Genomic DNA, 19,228 nt, shown 5'->3' with positions numbered 1-19,228 from the left:
TCTGCTTTGAAAAGGAATCATCTGCAGAGTCTGAAATTCATGGCTGCCAAGGGGTAGGAGAAGGCTACTTCCATAATTTCAGTTGCTCATCTATTTCCTATTTACACCAGGGATGACAAATGTTCAAGCCAACTAGTTAATTTATTCCCAAGTTTTTAATTCTGCTCCATATGCATCAACAGCTTTGCTGCTGAACCACATTCTCTCAAGAGCAGGTCTGAAGTGAACAGCACCTGTGGCTCCAGTCTCTCAGCAGCAGGACACACATGTGCCCAGAACGACTCGCCTGAGCAGAGGGAGAACTGGATTACAGCTCTGGGCTACACATAGTAAATCATCTGCACAGAGAGAGAAGCACAGGGACAACAGAAATACCAAAACGTGCTTTTTTAGAACATGACTCCTTAAATTAAACAAGACAAAATATATGAAATGACAGCAAGGTCACTTTTTCCTTAACTGTTGCTCCAATTTAAGCCCACACATGTGTCTCATTTATTTTCAACTTTGCTCTTCTGCTATCTCTATCCTATAAGAGATGGTTACAGAGCATTGTCAGTGGAGAAGGACTGCACAAGATGTTAGCTATTTATTAGCTTATGCACTTTTTGGTAATTTCCTTTTATTTTTGGAATTCAGTTACAGAAGTGCCTAATGTTCCATGTCTTAAACTCAAGTCCTGTTACCGTGAGCAGCATACAAACAATCTCCCCATATAATGTAGCTATATATTACGTAGACAAACTTACTAACTTTGGACTGCAATGGCTGTGTTCACCCGTGTGGTGACAGGGTTGATTAGATGTTGCAAGCAATTGTAGTGGTTACTGAAAATCAGGGAGATCAGCATTTACCATAACATTAGCATTCAGACATTGTTCACTTCATTTGCCTCATGACCAGATTTTACTACCTACAAACCTCACCTTCTGATCTCCTTTGCTATCACACAAACAATGCATGGCATAGATCAAATTGATTGTTATTAGGCTGGGGTACTTAAGAACTATAAATACATCACCTCAACTGTCCTAAAATTTTTAAGGTGGAATAATGAACTGCACACTCTGGGTAAACCAGTAAATAAAGTATCTTAATTCTGCCTAAATTAGCACTAAGAGTTTGTATTTAACTAAAAAGCTCTATTATTGTAGATTATTATTTATTAAGCCACACTTTCAATAGAACATTAAGCTAAAATTGAGATATAAGGCTTCCAAAAATGCAAACTCACATTAAGAAACAGTGTGCACTGCTCAATTAATAGAGACCCAGACCCCCCAAACCCAGGAATAAGGCAGTCTGCATGTATGTGGGCATGGAAAATTGCTCCACCAAAGTTTATATGAGGAAAATAGAATCCACTATTCTAAAAGGAGTGTCATAAAGTTTGATGTGCCTATTTCAAAAACATTTGGAAAAGATACTCCCCCTCTCTGACCAGACAGAAATGTCTTTGCTTCCAGCTTTAATGCCAATCCAGGGGGAAAAAAAAAAAAAAAGGAGTTACACTTTCTGGCATTTTGGAGAACAGGAGAACATGGGGCAAAGTTGGAAGGAGCCCATGTGGGAAGAAGGCTGAGGGGGATGTGATGGGAGGGAGCTAGGGCTGGAAACAGAAGACCTTTGGCTGTATTTTGATTGAATCAGGTGAGGCCATCAGGGACAAACACTGGGCTGGTTTCTGAGAGCAGAGAGTCCCTGCCAATGCTCTGTGTGCAAACAGTGTCCCAGCTTTGCTCTTTGATCTTTCAGCTTAATTCAATCCAGGGACAAATCAGAGTGAACGTGGGTGTGTGTGGGTGCAGGTGTGCATGTATGTTTTAGGGGGATGGATGGATGAAGACAATGGGCCTCTTCCCATCACGTTTCATCCTGGCACTCCCCAAGCAGCCTCCATTGCTGTCACACCTTTCCAGAGCCCAGGTCTGACACACAGAGAGACTTTTTTTTCAAAACCAAGTGCTTATAGAAGCAGAGATTTCAGTCATGAGAGCTGATCTTAGGGATGCCTGATTCCCTCATGATGTTGCAGTTTCACAGGGTGGTTGCAGTGCCAAGGGGCTACACACTCCAGTCACTCATGCACCCGCTTGCTCTGGGGCTGCCCAACGCAACTGTCCGCTTGGCTGTCAGTCAGGCAGCCCATCCGTCAGTCTGCCAGCTTGTCAGTCAGGCAGGCAGTCCACCACCAGAATTGCCTGCTTGCCTCAGAACTGTGTCAGGTCATCGCACCAAGTGATGGCTGTAACCCTGCCTGGCTTGTGTCACTGCACTAGTCTGAAACACTGAGCAGATCTGAGTAAAGATTAATTCAAATTTACAGATGATCCCAAAGAAAGTTTCTGCTGCTGATAACAGGCCAAACCAAACCTGCTTATGGGACAAAATGCATTCGCAGTGAGACTGTGCCAGACTCAGAGAAGCCCAAGGCAGCATAAAGTGCTTCTTTCTCCCGTGCTCTGAGGATCTCTTGGTCCACAGTGGTGGTGCCTCAGGGATTATTGTTGGCACAGACCTTTCACACTGCCTCCAGAGCTATTGTCCTGTGCCGACCAAGAAAGATTCATCCTGTCTCCTAAGGGGAAAGTAGATGAATTGGCAGAGAAGGGGTAGTGGATGCCAGGCTGAAGGCACTGAGGGTCTGCCTTCTCATTGCGTTTGTCCTTTGGTCACGCACCGGACATACGTAATCCCCTCTGTTGGAGCCCCATGGGCCCCTGAGAAGTGACCTACAAAAACCAGCACGTATAGCAATCTCTGTTTTAGTCCATATCATGAAAAATGAGAGACTGCCACAAATTCTGTCTAAATAGAAATTTCTTTTTTCTGTCCCTAAAACGAGTCTCTCAGGATTATATACAAATGCCAAAAGGTTGTTGGAAAGAAAACCCAGAATACTGAGTTTGTTGGCCTTTTCTGCCCCGTGGAGAAGTTTACATTGTGTCGCATGGTTCTTCAGTTTGATGTTGTTTCTACTTCAAGAATCAGGAACTGTGCTTGAAAGAAAAGTGGCTATTTTAAATTAATTGAATTTTTAATTCTGTCTCATGTAGCTGTGTCCATTTAGCTCCACCGTCTGTGCGTCTTTGTGTTTTGATATATGGCAACAATACAGAAATACTGCATTCTGGGATATGAAGTGGCTCAGTGGAGGAGGATATAAACCAGATGTGTAACTTATCCAGTGTGCATTCAATGTACCTCCTGTGACCTGTCTGGAGATGATACAAATACAATCATTTTTTGAGACAAAGAAATGGAAATTAGGTCCAAGAGCAGGGAGGGAATATAACAGACCAGACCAGTTCAGAGAATAAGAAATCATTTCAAGCTACGAAAAAATTTTTAAAAAAGGCAAGAAAGAGATAATTTTTTTCTAAAATTTTGTAAAATAAAAAAGCAGCTAAGTGTCTTTCCCCCCATGTTTTGATTAAAACTGTGAAGATAATTCTCTACAGGAACCTCCAGTTTATTTCACAGAATCTTTTGTTAAATTATGTGTATGATTTATCTCAGAGCATAGTTACAGTAAAGCTGTAAACCTTACTATCACCTTAAGTTTTATCCTAATAGTGCAAGTACTTCCCATCGGATCAGATTTTAGTAGAATGATAGTACGCCTCACGGCAAGTCCTAGCAAGCTGATTTTTGGAGGTTCCATCTGAAGATAAAGCCTCACTTCAGGATATTTTTTTTCTCCAACAAGGGATTTTACGTTGAATGGCCAGACCCTCATTTGTTATAGACCTGGACAGATCACTGATTTCACAGATATCAATGTATATTGGCCCTGGCTGTGGCAGGGAAAAAACCACAACAAATCTGTTTACACCCAAATTCTGCTACCCTTACTGAATGGGCTGGTTTGTGGAATACAGAGATATTAACTGCTAGCAAGTGTCACAGACTCTCACCCATTATGATCAAAACCGGATGAAATCTGTAGAGTTTGTTAAGCTGTTTTGCACCAGACAACTGGATTCAGAAGGTGCATCTAACCAGCAATACCTATCATCAGCTCTGAAATAAAGCTGAAACAAGCATGAACAAGTGCAAAAGACGACTTGTATCTTTCCAGGACGATTCTGCATTTTTTCTTGTTCTCTTACTGGGGTCGATGCTTCCCTTTGTCAGCGCATTCTGGTCTCAAGTCTTGTGCAAATGTGCCACACACAAGCGCTTTTTACATCACGTTTAAAAAAAAAGTCACAGATGCTGCAAAAGTTACTACTGCCATGGGTTTGAACCTGCCCAGTCTGAGTAGGGGCTATGAGAATTTTTCTCTTGTGGTAGAGTTTGGGAGTGGGATTTTTCCCTTTCTTCTCTTACCTTGGCTGCTGGTGTGGCAGGTCCCAGCAGTGGCCCTCCCCATTCCCACACAGACGGGTGGGGAACGGGTGGGCTGGGAAGGGGAGCTGAGGAATTTTGGTTTGGCACCCCTCGCACACCGAGGCAGCCAGGCGGCAAGGAGGGGAACGCAGTCGGAGCCAAGCACAATGCTAACACGGATTGCTTCTTTTGGAAAGGAGGAAACCCAGGAGCCACAACTGAAGCACTGCTTTGCTGTTGGGATAACTCAACTGTATACGGCGCGTTGCCCCTAAGCCCAACAGAACTAGGACAATATTTCATTGAATTGGGAAATGATCTTTGGGCTGTGTCTCAGAACTGAAATGCTCATTGTTTAGATAATTTGGAAAAATACCTTGTTTTTCTTTGGTTGACTGGTCTCTGGAAAAGTTTAGGATGGCATGCACATTGTGGTAAAAAGGAAAAAAAATGAGAACAAACAAGAAATTTGAATTAATTTGATGTGCTGGGAGTAGGACTGCTGGAGGATTGCAGAAATTACAAACTGAAAAAGAAGGCAACACAGATAATTGTGTTTACTGCTGAAGAGATGGGCAGAGGATTCCCAGGACAAAAAGTGCCTGAAAACTGTTAAGTGTTCAGTGGCTACTGAGAAATGGGAAGGTGCTTATGAGAAAGGATCAGAGGAATTACCAAGGAATGTGAGAAGTTCACAGCCTAGATAGTTTCATTTGTGTGCCTTGGATGCTGCTAGTCTAATCAGGCCATCATTCAATGGCCCTTTGGGCTGCTACTGAAAAAGTGGTTCTTCCATTCCCTCTTCCCCCAGACACTCATTTCTATGCCCTTTTACGCCAGCACAAGCATTCATGTGGCTGTACTACCCTAAGAAAGTAATTAAAAAAAAAAAAAAAAGAAAAGCATACAATTAATTGAGTTGATATTCAGCTGGACCAGTTCTGTGGTCCAACTCGTTGCACAGCCATACAAACACTGGTGCCAAACAAGAGTGGGTGAAAAAAAGTGACTGGGTGCAGAGGAAGACGGAGGAGAGGAGTGGAACAACCCCTTTCAGCAGCAGCCAGATTTATGCCAGATTAAAGTGACCGTGTAACCACAACCTCTTTGAGTAGCCCCCTTAATTTCGTTTTGGGCATGTGAAGAATCAGCTATTACTCCTACTGAGTTAAGAGCAGCACAAACAGGCTTTTATCATCTGATCGTCTCACATTTGCTGAACTTGTGATGTGCTCCATGCTCTGCCAGAATTTCTGGGAGGATCTGTGGCAATTATAAGGAAACCCACCTAGGGACAATATCATTCCAGTGTAAGAAGGCTGGTATGTATGCAGCCACTTTAGCAGCTCCGTCTGCTATGAAAGCAAATGAACTCAAGAGCAGACAAGAACTGATATGTGAAGTTAGAGTATAAATCTGACTGCATAAATTAAAAGGACGGGAATGCAATGGATTTTGAATAGGTTCTTTCACATGATAGTGTTCTCCTGGAATCAGAAAGCAGACATTGCAGCAAAAAAGCTTTACAGTGTTCTGAAATGAATATTACTATTTTTCTTAGCACAGAGGAGTTAAATGAAGTGGCAAATCAAAACACGTATGTGTATGCATATACATTAGCTAGAGATAGAAAGTGTGGACTGTAGTGAAAAGGGGCTGATATGGAATATTGACTGATACAGAATATGGACAAAATATTGACTGCGTGTTGCAAGTTTTCTGCTTTCCCTAAGACATCTTTCTGGGCATGAACTGGCAGATACATGAAGGTCTGAACTTCCAACTTGGAATTTCAGCTTCCATAAGCAATTCCCTGCACATCACTTTATGAAGAGAGTCATGAAATTGTGGGCCAGTGCTTCCCTGGATCAGCTGAGAGCCTGCAGTGAAAGGTCCAAGGGAAGAACTGAGCTCTTTAGCCACTCAATTACACTGTAGATGATATCTCTGCAGAAATCATAGAAGCAGAGTAAATTAGGATGTGTTGAGATCCAAGGACTCCTACAGGGTGTCCAAGAAGCAGTGTAATGTTATTTTAGGTCACTGCAATGATGACACCAATACCAATGCTGGTAACACCAGTTCCATGTCTGGCCCACAAGTAATGTAGGACTATTTATAAATTACTACTCATATGCCACTATGAAAGCAGCCATGTCCCAGGGTGCTTATAGTGAACTTTATTTTTTGCCATTTTCTTCAATTTTTGATTAGGATTTGTACAGTTTATCTGCAATTTTAATGAAACAATTTAGCTTTTCTGATAATCTGTTATGATTCATGGTTTTAATTTTGTAGGTGTTAATGTGATTTTGAGCAACTGAATATTTTAAGCTTCAGTTGTCTTTTACTAGTATAATATCAGTGATAGTTTGTTCTTTCACATTTATTGATTTCATATATTTATGAAAGAGTTCTGAACTGTTTTTCTTTCAAAAATAGCATAGATCAAAAGCACTGAACGATCTAGCAAAATTTGGTTTCTTGTTAAAACCAAATTAAGGAAGCATGTTTTCACTGAAGTGGTACCTTTAATTCCCTATAAGCTCAATGCTTATTATGACATTGGGCACAGGATATTTCTGGTGATAATAAGGTTTGGTTACAGCTTTTTTTTCCCCCCACGCAATTACTTCTGAAACATTAACAAGTTTCCTCTGGGAAGCTGTCCTCTCTCAGCTGGCCAGTTCTTCTCTTGCTTGCCTGATCCAAAGCCTGCTGAAGTCGATTTCCATTCCTTTGACTCAGACCCACTATCCATGTCTCCCAGATCTTCTGAGGGGAAATTATTCACCCTCTGTCTTATTAAATTTCAGCTGGCCTTGGCTACTGGCCTGCTCCAAGGGTTGCCTTGTCAGGATGCTTATTTACCTTCACCAAAACACCAGAAGTAGTTTAAACTGAAAACATACCAGTTCAGAGTTGCACGCAAAACATTCAAACATTCTAAATGAAAAGAATGATTTAAAAGAAAAATACAGAACTCTGCTGCAATTCGGTGTGTCTCTGCCGTCAATAAAGGATACAGCTAGTCATTTCATTCAAAACAAAACATGCAGTCTTTCTAAATACCCTCCCTGATCAGACCACCAAAGCACTTAGCATCTCTTGCTCACCAAATATTTTTATGATTTTCCACAAGAAACAGCCAGGCCAAACGCTAATAACCACTCTGAGAGGATGGGAGTACATCATGTCTCCAGACACCGTGAAAATAAAATAAATCACTAGAGGAACAAAATTTTATATGGCTTGTTTCTTAAATTATGTTTTGCTATAAGGAAATGATGAACAGAAGCGTGAACCAAACTAAGGAGCAAATAGCTATTCTTGCCTAGATCCTGGAGCACTGCTATTATCAGAAAAAAGCAATCTTCAGAAGCAGCCAAGAGGTTTAAGAGCACCAGCCATGGTCTTTAGAAACGTTTTCCCTTTAAGATCAGAATGCCAACATTAGAGACTGTTTCTATACTAATAAATAACATTTTTATTTTAGCACAATTTTAACAATGAGGGCAGTTAATCACTGTTGTATCTTATCTAGGGATGAACAAGATTCCTGTTACTTACAGTCCTTAAATCAAGACTTGGCGTATGTCTGTGTGTCACTCTGCGATGTAAAGCAGAGACGTTAGAGCCATTTTAAAACTCACATAGTAACATGAGCCTAGCAGTAGGAAGGGAGAGTTAGTACAAATTAATTAGGCCAAGTTATCCAGCTTTGTAGTAGGGTAAATTATCCCATTCTGAGCTCAGCTAGACTGCGCTGTCCCCATCAGCTTATTTAAAGTTACCCTATGTATCTTTACTCTTCCCTGTGGTCTCCAGTGTAGATGTAACATCACTGACTTTTCTATAACAAGTATGAAAGCTCAGATGAATATTATGGGCTCCATGGAGAGATCACTGGATGATGCTCATGGCCTGGTAGACAGTCCCTCTCTAAAGAATATGCAGATAAAATAAAAACACTTTCAGAGATCAGCCCTGCAACAGAGATCACTCAGCAATATGGATACAAATTTTCTTCCTCTGGTACTAGCTGACTTTGCCCCCCCCAGCCCCCTATTCTTGTTTGTGATCCTCAGACTACACAGGGAGACAAGTATCGGGACCTTCCTGGTCTGTGCTGTTGTCAAGATTCACATCGAAGCAGCTTTCTTTGAAACCAGTGATATGTATGAACGTAAGCCTGCGATGCCTTATTGCACTTCCATCCTAACCAGCGTCAACCGCTACCTGAGATTCTTTCTACCTGTGTTCCCCCTCCACATGGAGCAATAAAGTCCTATATCAGTATCTGTTTCTATTAAACTCTAGATATTCCCCCCCAGCATTCTGTCTCCTAACACTTGTCCTTGGCTACCCTTACAAAGCTGCGTGCAAAGTTCTGCCTCTCCTGCAAGGGGCTGAGCCCAAGAATCGTGCCTTGCTGGCACAGCAGGCACTTTTTGAGTGGCAACATTTCAATCCCACTTTATGCTTTGCACCAGAAAGCCAGGCACACACACTGAAATGCTGCCCGTGCATTACCACAGTGTCTTCTATAAGAAAACATGGATTTCTGCCACTAGACAGACACAGAAACTAGTAAGCTATTCCCTGCATTCTTCTATTCCCCTGGGCACCCTGTGTAAGGGAAGCCATTGATGCTTGCCATCAGATAGACACACAGACTAGTAATAAAATACCCATGATTCACTGCATTTTTATTCCTTAGGGTGCTTCTGAAGAGGGAGCTACTGATTTCTTACTTATGTTTAAATGATTTGTGAAGGGAAAAAAAAAAAATCTATTTTATAGCCCGTGCATTTATCCACAGGGAAAACTGTTTTCTGGGAGTTCTGTGTTTTGTTTGATAGCTTTCCTCTAATTACTTATCTTTACTTTGGTTGGTTTTTAGGAAGCTAAAGTTTTCCCTAATCTTATAATTTTAATCAGTTAAAAGCTGCTGTCAGGTAAAACATCAAAGCCCTCCCAGTTTCTGCATTTACTCATTTCAGTGTGAGATTTTTCCAGCTTGAAGAACATTATCTTTAATGCCTCATCATTTATAACACAGTAGCCCCCTCCAGAACATGCAATTATATGATAGTGCCCTACCCTAAGGATCACGTAAAAGGCAAAGAAGGTGAAGAGACACAGACATACCAAGTAGTTTTTCCAAAGTCAAACAAAGATCAGGCAGAGCCAGGTAGAAACCAAGTTCCCTGGTCACTAGATACGTTGCCTCTCAGACCTTGCCTAGCACCTGGATATAGCAAGCCTCACCACATGTGCATGTGAATCATCAGGGGGAAGATGTGTGCTAGGGGAGGCCACAACTGTCCTTCTTGTTCTTTGGAAGCAGGATGACTTGCAGGTTCTGCCCTTAGCCAGGGATGGGTGGGGACACCATGGAGATAGGCGTAGCACAGCAACCTAAATAAAGAGAGAGGTCTCTGCATTCAGCTGCCACGGGGAATCCTGTCCCCAAGACAGACTGCAGCCACATCGTTGCCTAATGCTCTAGAAAGCACAACATCCCCTGGAACTCCCACGAGAGGGCATATTTTGGTGAGTGGTGTGAATATGGTCCTTCTTCACCATTTCCTTTCCATATTGGTCACATTCAGTCTTGCTCCACTTTCTGCCTCTGGAAGCCTAGCATAAGTTCTGCATCTGGTCGGGGGAGAAAGCAAGCATAGCATTTTCTGCAGGCAAATATCCACAGCTCAAAACCACCTAATAATATGTCTCAGTTCTTCCTGACTTGATAGTGTCTGCATTAGAGAGGCCAAAGTTTGGAAGAGAAGGAATTGGCCACGACAAAAGTGCACTGGCAAAGCTCTGTGGAGGCACTCATGCAAACCGTGCCCACACTCCATCTGGATACAGCCAGGGCTTTCATGATCACTGGATTTGCCAATCTTTTTTTAAAAGCAAACAATCCATAAAGGGAGAGAAAAAAATTAAGTAACTGCTTGGCCTGAATCTTGTTGCTACTCAAGGACTTCCCGCACTGTGCTAAGTGAAAGTAAAGCGGGAAGTGTACTCTTTTGGGGTCCAAATCACACCCAAGTTCTTGGCTTCAGCAACATCTGTTCTTCCAGGGAGACTCAAATGCTTAGATGTGGCTGATGAGCTCCTAAAGTTGGTTGGGCCAAGCAAGCAGAGTTTAGGGCTGAGCTGGCTGAGAATTAGGCTGATTTTGTGCATTTCTCAGGGAAAGGTTGCTGACAGTGTCCTTCAGGAACCCAAGCTGGAAAATAAAGCTGTTGCTCATGTAGGGAAGTCCTTCTGAACATCAGCAGCAGTGCGGCAGCTTGCAGTCCAGCAAGGGGAATGCCTCCACCTGGACCTGCACATGTGGAACTTCCTTTCCACTTGCTAATATCCACTGCTCCCCCTGCCTCTGCAGAGGTAAACAGCAGCCCTGAAATCAGCATTCGCAGTGTACTGTGTAAGGAGGCAGCTTATGGGAGTGCTATGGTTGTTCTTCTGCATTTCTCCCTTGCCTGCACGGGCAACAAACATCCAGACTCCAGTCTGTCTTACCAACATTTAAATCCTCTTTATTTAACTGAATTAATCCAGAGACTAATTTATGAACCACTTGTGTCATCCTAGCCTTTTCCTATTGTCTAGAAGGCAGGATTTTGTGTTTCTTCCTCTATCTTGAGAAGACAGCCTGAGTCTTCATCTGAGTTATTTGCACATACAGAGAGATCTTATTCAGAGGACTTGCTTCTAGGACAGAGACATACAAGCAGACACTAACTTGCATATTAGGTTTCCTGGTGAAGAAGATACAACCACGTGGAACAAGAAACTCAACATCACCAAATATGTCAAATATCAGAAATATTTCTTCCATAACAAAATACTGCTTGTCCTTGAGCATTACTGCCAACTGTTTACTATCATTTAGCTTCAGTGGGAACTGCCTTATTTGCATGAGGCATAATCAGTTTATCTTTAGGGGAACTGGACATTACAATAAGCAATCTTTTGAAGACTACCTCTTACATGCAAATTATTAATTCAAGGTAAAGATCTAGAATCATCCAAGAGACACAAAGACTGCCTGAAGCAGAGGTAGAGATTCTGGAAGGAGCAGCTAAACACCTCATTAACTGAACTTCATGCAGTTTAGTCTAAGTGACTGAATATTTCCAACACAATTGAAACTGTGGTTCTCTGAATTAATGTTATTTTTAATAAAAGGAGGCGTGAAGTTGCCTTCTTTGAGCATTGTGGAATGTTTCTAACTTCCCTACCAGACATGGTTGCGTTTGAGTGATATTTGTAAGGCACTTGGAGAAGAAATGTGCTATATAAAATTAGAGATTATGCCAAACCTCAGTGTTGGATTAATATGTCTGTGCGAATTTAGAGGATGAAAAGCCACCTTCCATTTGATGGCAAGGCATCAAATTCCATGTTAGTGTAAACTGATGCAGACAGTTAATTATAAAAAAGTTATTCCAATTGTACTGACAAAAGAATCTGACCCTGGTCCTTTTGCCTGAAATGAAACAATCAAAATCCTGGGTTTGAACATGCCAGGAGTTTGTATTAAAACTGATGTCTAGATCCTAGCTTTGCTTTTTGGGCCTCTGTTTAAAGCATCTTTTTATAGTGATGATATATTGCTATATAAATGCATTGCAGCAAATGCTACGAAAGAAGTCACAAATCAGCAGAAAGATGGTTTATAAATTACAGAATTTTAAGAGTATTTGATTTTTTCAGACATTTTGTATGTTCACCAGAAATTGCAGAGCAAGCACATATGCTAGTCCAAAGTAAGAATAAGTTTCTGTTCAAAACTAAGGAATGAATTTTGTGTCTCTCAAACTCTATATATCCCTCCCGTGATTTGGTAAATGGTGCTTTGTGAAAACTCTCTCTGTCTGCTAGTGCATGAAATTAGGACGCTGCAGTCCAGTCCAACAGCATCGATTCTCCTTTGATTAAGAACTGAGCATTGCAGTAGCAGTAATATCCCAAGCCAGATCCCTACTGCTAGAGAGGACACAGCAATACAGACTACAGCAAACAGATCTGCAGGACCATTTTCAAAGCGGTTTCACAGTGTCTCACTGGGAGATTTTTGCTGGCTATAGTAGCAAAATTCAGAGCATACATTAGGTCTGTGACTCAAGTTAATGAGTCCTTTGTTTTATTAGATGAATTGGTAAGGAGGGTCATTTTCTCATACATCTTTCCCAGCAGAGTAAAATATCCGCCACTGAAAACAGCCATAGGCAATCCATTATTTTTATATTACCCATGTAAGTTGCTCCTTGCAAATAATGAACACTCATAACTAAGCGCTGCTCAGAAGAATAAATGACTAACCAGATTTTATCAGTACACAAGCTAAATTCAATGATTTATGAAGAAATCTTGGTCCCGTCTAATGGAATTTTCCCAAAATAAATTCATGTAAACAACTTGCCACAAAGAGGCAGTCAGTGCTGGTTGGTATGTGTAAACAGCTTTAACAGTTGAGAATATAATCTCCTTGACTGCTGGGCAGTCTGGGGAGATTCATGCAGAGTCTCCGTTCAGAAAACCACCTTTGGCTCTGATCCTCCTGACATCATAATGCCACCCATTTCATTAGTTTTTAGTAAATGTTACTATCATCATAGATGGGTAGAATAATTTTGCATCTCAAAGCCAACACACGAATTTTTACAGTCCTCATCAGAATCCCAGGATGAGAGTCACTGGTAGGACTGGTAGGACCTCCTGGTAAGAGAGACAGAAATGAAAAAAAAAATCCAATTCCTGAATAAATGTATCACAGTGTATTCAGTTTCCAGTGGTGGATTACCAATATCTTTTTACATGTTCCTAGAATCGAGCTGAAAGTACAATGTGGTCGTATTAACGAGTTGCAGTCATTCTTAACATGTTTCCAGGGGAACTCCTATTTACACGGTCTTTAACTGCAAAGTGAAGTCAAATATTTAATAAATTATCTCACTGATGTTAATTAGTCCTGTTAGGAGATAACACTGAGAGCAATGTGTGTAAACTGATCTGTGCGAGTGGCTCAAACCGATTTGGGCTGGTTCCCAAACAACCTAGAGCACAGTTCTAAACCAAACCAAGCCATTTTCAGTTTGCATCATTATCAGAGATATTTCCTTCTCTCCTTTAATTCATCCTCAAAAGCAACACATCACAGTCAGCAACAGTTCTATTAGAATAAGGGCAAGTGGGCAGGCTGGCTGTGTTCCAAAACTGCAAAGACAGTTAGCTTTTTCTAATGACTATTCATAAATATAGCATCATTAGCAGTTTCATGGGGATGAGAGCTACAGTACAGCATGTTCTACTGCTCAGTGGAAGAAGAAATCCTGCACTATACACACAGATATTACAGGCACTAATAAGTACCTTTTTTAGATTTGTAGAACTTTCAAGGGTTTTTACAGCTAATATTTCTACATTAGCCTAATTTCCCAATATGTCTGCTAGACAGACTAAGACTGATGTTTTTTAAAAAGGGACTAGTGATTTTGCATGCCTGTTCTGGGTTGCCTAACTTGAGCCAGCCCTGAGAACAGCCTGATAGTTTGAGGATTTCCAAAAATCAGTTCCTTTGAGGTGTCTCAGCATAACACCTCATCAGTCTCTCCTCAACTCTAGTCAGCGACAAAAAAAAAAATTAAAAAATCCCCAAACACTCCTTGCTCCTGAAGTCACTGCTGAAGTTGGACAGGGTGCTTTGTTACAGAAACCCAACATTTAATTTGCAACTGTAGCGAAATGCTGCTGTTAGATAGCTGGTGATTATGCTCTCAGCCTGGAGCTGATCGAAGTGGTTCCTATGACTTTTATCATGTAACTCTTAAGTTTAGATCAGCGTGAATGAGATCAGTATTTACTTCCACTGTCTCAAATGGCTGTCTGATCAGCTCTGCCACGTAACTTGTGAGCTGTTTCGGACTACAGTTTCTTGACCATCAGAATTTTGTTTCAATTTTTAGGTTGATTTGGTTAAAACAAAAGGAAGTGTCTTCGGCCAGTTGAATTAAAGGATATTATCCATCCATGGCTTTTACATTAGAATGGTTTCATTTTGAAATCAGAACAGAAGAGTTTAATTCAATCATTGGCACAAAAATAATACCAGTATCAGATAATGGAGACTTCCTAGGAAAGATATACCTGATGTCAGACAGCCTCGTAAACAGGCTGGCAGCCAGTTCTAATGGAAAAACAGTCTGTGAAGAATTCCCAGCATATTATATTCCCAGGCTTTTTAGAAGCTATTTTCTGGCTAATCAAAAAACAGAAGCTATGTCTTCAGCAGATATAGAATAACATCCTTGCTGAAATACATCAGCTCAAGATCTGGCCCACAGCATGAATTTAAGATGTTTAGCTATACTTGAACCCAATTATTTTTCTACCCACCTAGCTTTAATCAGGTGTGACAGCACTTGAAGTCAGTATGTTCAGGGCAGTGTGAATGAAATGGGAAATCAAGCCAGATCAGAATGATGGTGATTTACAGTGACTTTGCAGAGATGGATCTATCGTGAATAAGACGTCAGAGAAATCACACCTCGGTGCCTTGGCCATCCCCATGTGCATGTACCCGCTGGCCAGCTCATATCCTGTGGCTCACAGAACTGCTCATGGAGTGGCATCAACCAGCCCTCAGCTGCAAGGCGTGTGGCAAATACATGGGATCAGTGCGGATATGTTTAAAACATTCTGTCCAAAGATGGATTAATCTACAAATGAAGCTAATAAAGCATGAAATGTAAGTGGTATTTATGCAGCATATAGCTATAACCGTGATGCCTTTGAACCCCCCTTCTTAGAAAGCTCTTTTCCTAGTCTGCTCTTTATAATTGAGGTCATATATATGGAGGCACTGTATGCTGTTAAGAACTGCTGGTGATGTGCAATAGCTTAGTTTATCAATACAACTATTTCAGGCCTCTTATGGACTATTTGCCAATCTTAATATAATCCTGGAAGATGAAATTTATAACTAGATTTATGCATAGGGTATACACAGAAATAGCACCAGTCTCCCAATCATATGGGATGCTGCTTCCACAAATAATGTATTTTCACAGTGTTGGCCAGCACTTCGGTCAGTGCATCATAAAGGAAAGCAGGACATATCCATGCTTTTCCTCCTGTTTTCACTCTGTCAGTCTAGACAAATTGTTTAATCTCCTTACATTTTATTCTGGTAATCTGAAAAATAGTTATTCTGAAGCTTAATTATTGTTTGTGAAGCATTCAGGAACTTCAAATGAAGAGTGACATGGAAACATATTGTTGCCTGCTCTTTGAAACTTTGGGGCTCTTCATTAACCATCAAGAGGTCCAATTCTCCTCTTAATTACCTCAGTCTTATTTCACCACAAGTCTCCAAAGTAATTATTTACATTGTTGTAATAAGAACAGATTCAGGCTGAGGTTTCCTGCTTTCAGAATTAACTAAAGATCTTTTGGTTAGAGGGTAGTTCAATTTTAAGCTGAAATGGCCAGCGTGCTTCCTCAGCTGGTTGTTCCACACACCCAACCCATTCCCCTTCCTTCCCAGATTTTTGCTTTTTCATCCAGCAGCAGATTATTGTGGCAGTTCACCTTCCCACAGTGTATGTCAGGCTTTTACCTACTTCGAGCTTATAGCACTTTCAAAAACAGGTAACATTTCTCATGTCTGTAAATGGTCAGTAGCAGGGGATATAATTCTCAGCTCAAATATAAACTCGAAATTTTGTATAGTATAGCTTACAGTATATAGTTTATAGTATAAAAGTTGGAGGTATAGTTCCAATAATCATCTGTGAATTAGATCCTTGCAATCTACATTTCATGGTGGTAGAGGACTTAACGATATTCAGCATCTCTACAGGGCAAGTTAGGATTTTTGTATTTTCTACTTAACTGCCATTCAGATGTGCCTGGCATTTAGGTCCTCAGCTCCTTAAGATCTTTTGACATCTCCAGCAAAGCACTACCACCATCTTCACATCCTACGCTGTAGTCAGCTTGAAAACTTGACAGTCTTTTGCCACTGGTGTCCCTTGCCACAGTGCATGAATAACTTTTGCAGTGAAACCTCTTCTCTTTAGACACAAAGGCCTTTATTCTTTCTCTTTCCATCATAACTTAGCCTGCAGCTATTAGTAAACTAATGACCACTAATATTTACATATGGAACTCTTTTTGGAGAAATCCTGTTTATACTTCCTAGGGGCCACTCCTGCAGCCCTCCCCTGTATCAGGAGTCCCACTGACTGGTGAGCAAGCTGCAGAAGTGTCCTTTGGGAGTTAGTTTTGGGATAAGCTGACAGCTCTACACAGCTCACTGCTTGGTGTGTTAACCCAATTATGTTTGACATCTGAGGTCAACAAGATCATTGGAAATGTCCCATTGCTGATCTTCTGAGGAGTCTCAGAGTTTTCTCCCTGACAGCTGGTTGTTAAACTGCCTATCATAGATGCTGTAACCAGACAGGAAAGAAATATCTTCCTGCAAATGTGGTGCCTGTGACTGCTACTTTGTGTAATTGCTCCTTACATGCACACATGAAGTGTCTTGTTTGTCTAATTATTGGGATGGCACCAAAACCTATTAATAGCTATAAATGCACAAACATTGACTCTCTATCTGAGCTACCAAGAAGATTAAAGCTGCTGTGTTTTACTTGGGTAGCTGGATATACTAATGTCACTAAAGAAGGGGGAAAACAGTCTAAAAAGGGAAGATTCGTAGGAAATTACATATGCAGCTCTTAATACATGTCCTTCTCCTACAAGAAGAAATAATTTATTTCCATACCTATGCTATTGTATTAGGGATATTTACATAAAATCCCAAAACACTACAAATTGTTTCATTTCATTTCAATCCAACTAGCAGAGCAGCCACCAGGATCTCCAGAATATTTTGAAAGTTTGAAAGTGCAGCAGAGAACTCATATTGGATTTTTCCCCCCTTTTTTCTTTTTTGTTTTTTTTTTTTCTTTTTCTTTTTTTCCATTTGTCTCCAGATATTTACGTCCTTATGGAGTGCTTGGGTCACATTATCAAGCTTCTCCCCATAGGTACAAGGACTTTTCAAAATGAAAGCTGAGATTCTTGTGCATCCACATGAGACAGGACTTGGGGCTCTAAGCAACCACCAAATATTGCTAGGCTTCCAATAACATGACAAGATTCACCAACACTGTATTAACTTCAGCTGAGTGATGGTGATTTACACCAAGCAAGACAGTGTCTCTGGTTTGTCCATGAAGCAATAAACATGATTCTGCTCCACACCTATACAGTTCTGTAGGCTAGATACTGTTCACAGATACACATACATAAGCGTGCTTACAGATGTTGTGGCACAGTGCATGAGACTCACTCTCCTGGCCTCCTCAGGCCCTCACTGCCTACCTGAGCCCTGGGCATCTCACCTGGGCAGCTCTGTGATCCCGCCGTGATGCCCCACAGCACATACAGCCAGGCTGGCTGGCCTGCCGTCTGCTTCCCCGTGTTCCCAAGGTGCAAGACTGTAGCATAATGGAGATACTCTGGCACTCCGCAATAACTCGGGAAAGCTCTGTCCCCAGCTTCAGGCACAGCAGGAGCTCTCTTGCCTTGGGGATGCCATGAAGCCGAGTGTGTTGTGAGTAACACACAGGACCATGCTGGTGCTCCTCAGAGCACAGGCTGGCCCTACGCATCTATACATGTCAAATAGGTATAAGCCAGAGAATTGTCACCTACTACAAAAGCCACCAGGGCCCAGGACAGCCCTATGTGGGTGGTTACAGCTGGCCACGGAGTGTCGCTGTTAGCCCAAGTTTTGGAGCTGGTCCCTCATCTTCTATGCTACAGCATGGAGCAGATAAGAACACAAACCAACTGTGCCTTTAGAAAGGAAAAAAAATAATTATCTCGTGTCATCTGTTTCTCTCTCCTTTAAAATGCCCAACTTTTTCTCCCCTGTCCTCCCCTCCTCTTTTCTCCTGGGAACCAGGATTCCTAAGCTCTGCTTGGAACCAAAGTTCAGATTTTTTGGCAACGCAAAGGGGCTCAAATGAGAGCTAAATTAAACCTTTTCAAAACTTCTCCAGCCAGCCGGGTAGCAGACAAGAGGCGCATTCCAGGACCGTGTGGGAGATCTGAGCGCTGAGGCAGACAGCAAAGGCAAAGGTGATGCTTTCAGCTTTTGCAGAGGTGCCAATCCGTCTGCACTGGCCCCGTCACAGCCCGCACAAGGGTCACTGCTACTGTCCCCACAAAAATAAAAATCCATCCCAGATATTCTCCTGGCCAGGCTAAACATTTGTTGTCGATTCCAAAAAGGACAGTACAGCAGGGGAGCAGCACGCTGACGTTATGGTGTGGATTTACAGAAGTTTAGTATAGAGGACAGTGAGTGGACACAGGAGTGCTTTTTGGTAAGGCTGCAGTTTGTATTTGGGGGTAACAGAGGGCCACACAGAAGAGTCCAGTAGAATTAGGCACCACTTACCCCTCTCTGATTTTCTGTTTGGATCTGCTCCAGAGTGTACAGAAGGCAATGGAAAGGTTTCCTGTTGGCTTTACAGACAATGACATTCACTTGCCATTTCGTGGCTTGTCTTTCTAAAGCAGTTTTGAAGCATGGGTGAGAAGCACATCCAACAGAATAGGGTGGGGAGGGAAACAGTACAAAAATCTGTTTCTAGCACTGCTGTGACCTTCTGCTGGGAATGCTTGGAAAACTTCAACTTTGGGGAATTTTACATTTTGTCACAATTTCGTAACAGTAGGACATTTCTTTGGAAAAACTAGAAAGTACTGATTTTTAAGCTTTAAACCAAGATTTTTTCCCAAGATAAGGGAAATGGACTAATTTCAACCATTTTTTCTCCATCATTTTGTACAAACT

Source organism: Strix aluco, chromosome 21 (genome assembly GCF_031877795.1).
Source record: "Strix aluco isolate bStrAlu1 chromosome 21, bStrAlu1.hap1, whole genome shotgun sequence".
Lineage (NCBI taxonomy): Eukaryota > Metazoa > Chordata > Aves > Strigiformes > Strigidae > Strix > Strix aluco.
The sequence above is the reverse complement of the archived record's forward strand: the minus strand, read 5'-3'. Positions refer to the sequence as shown.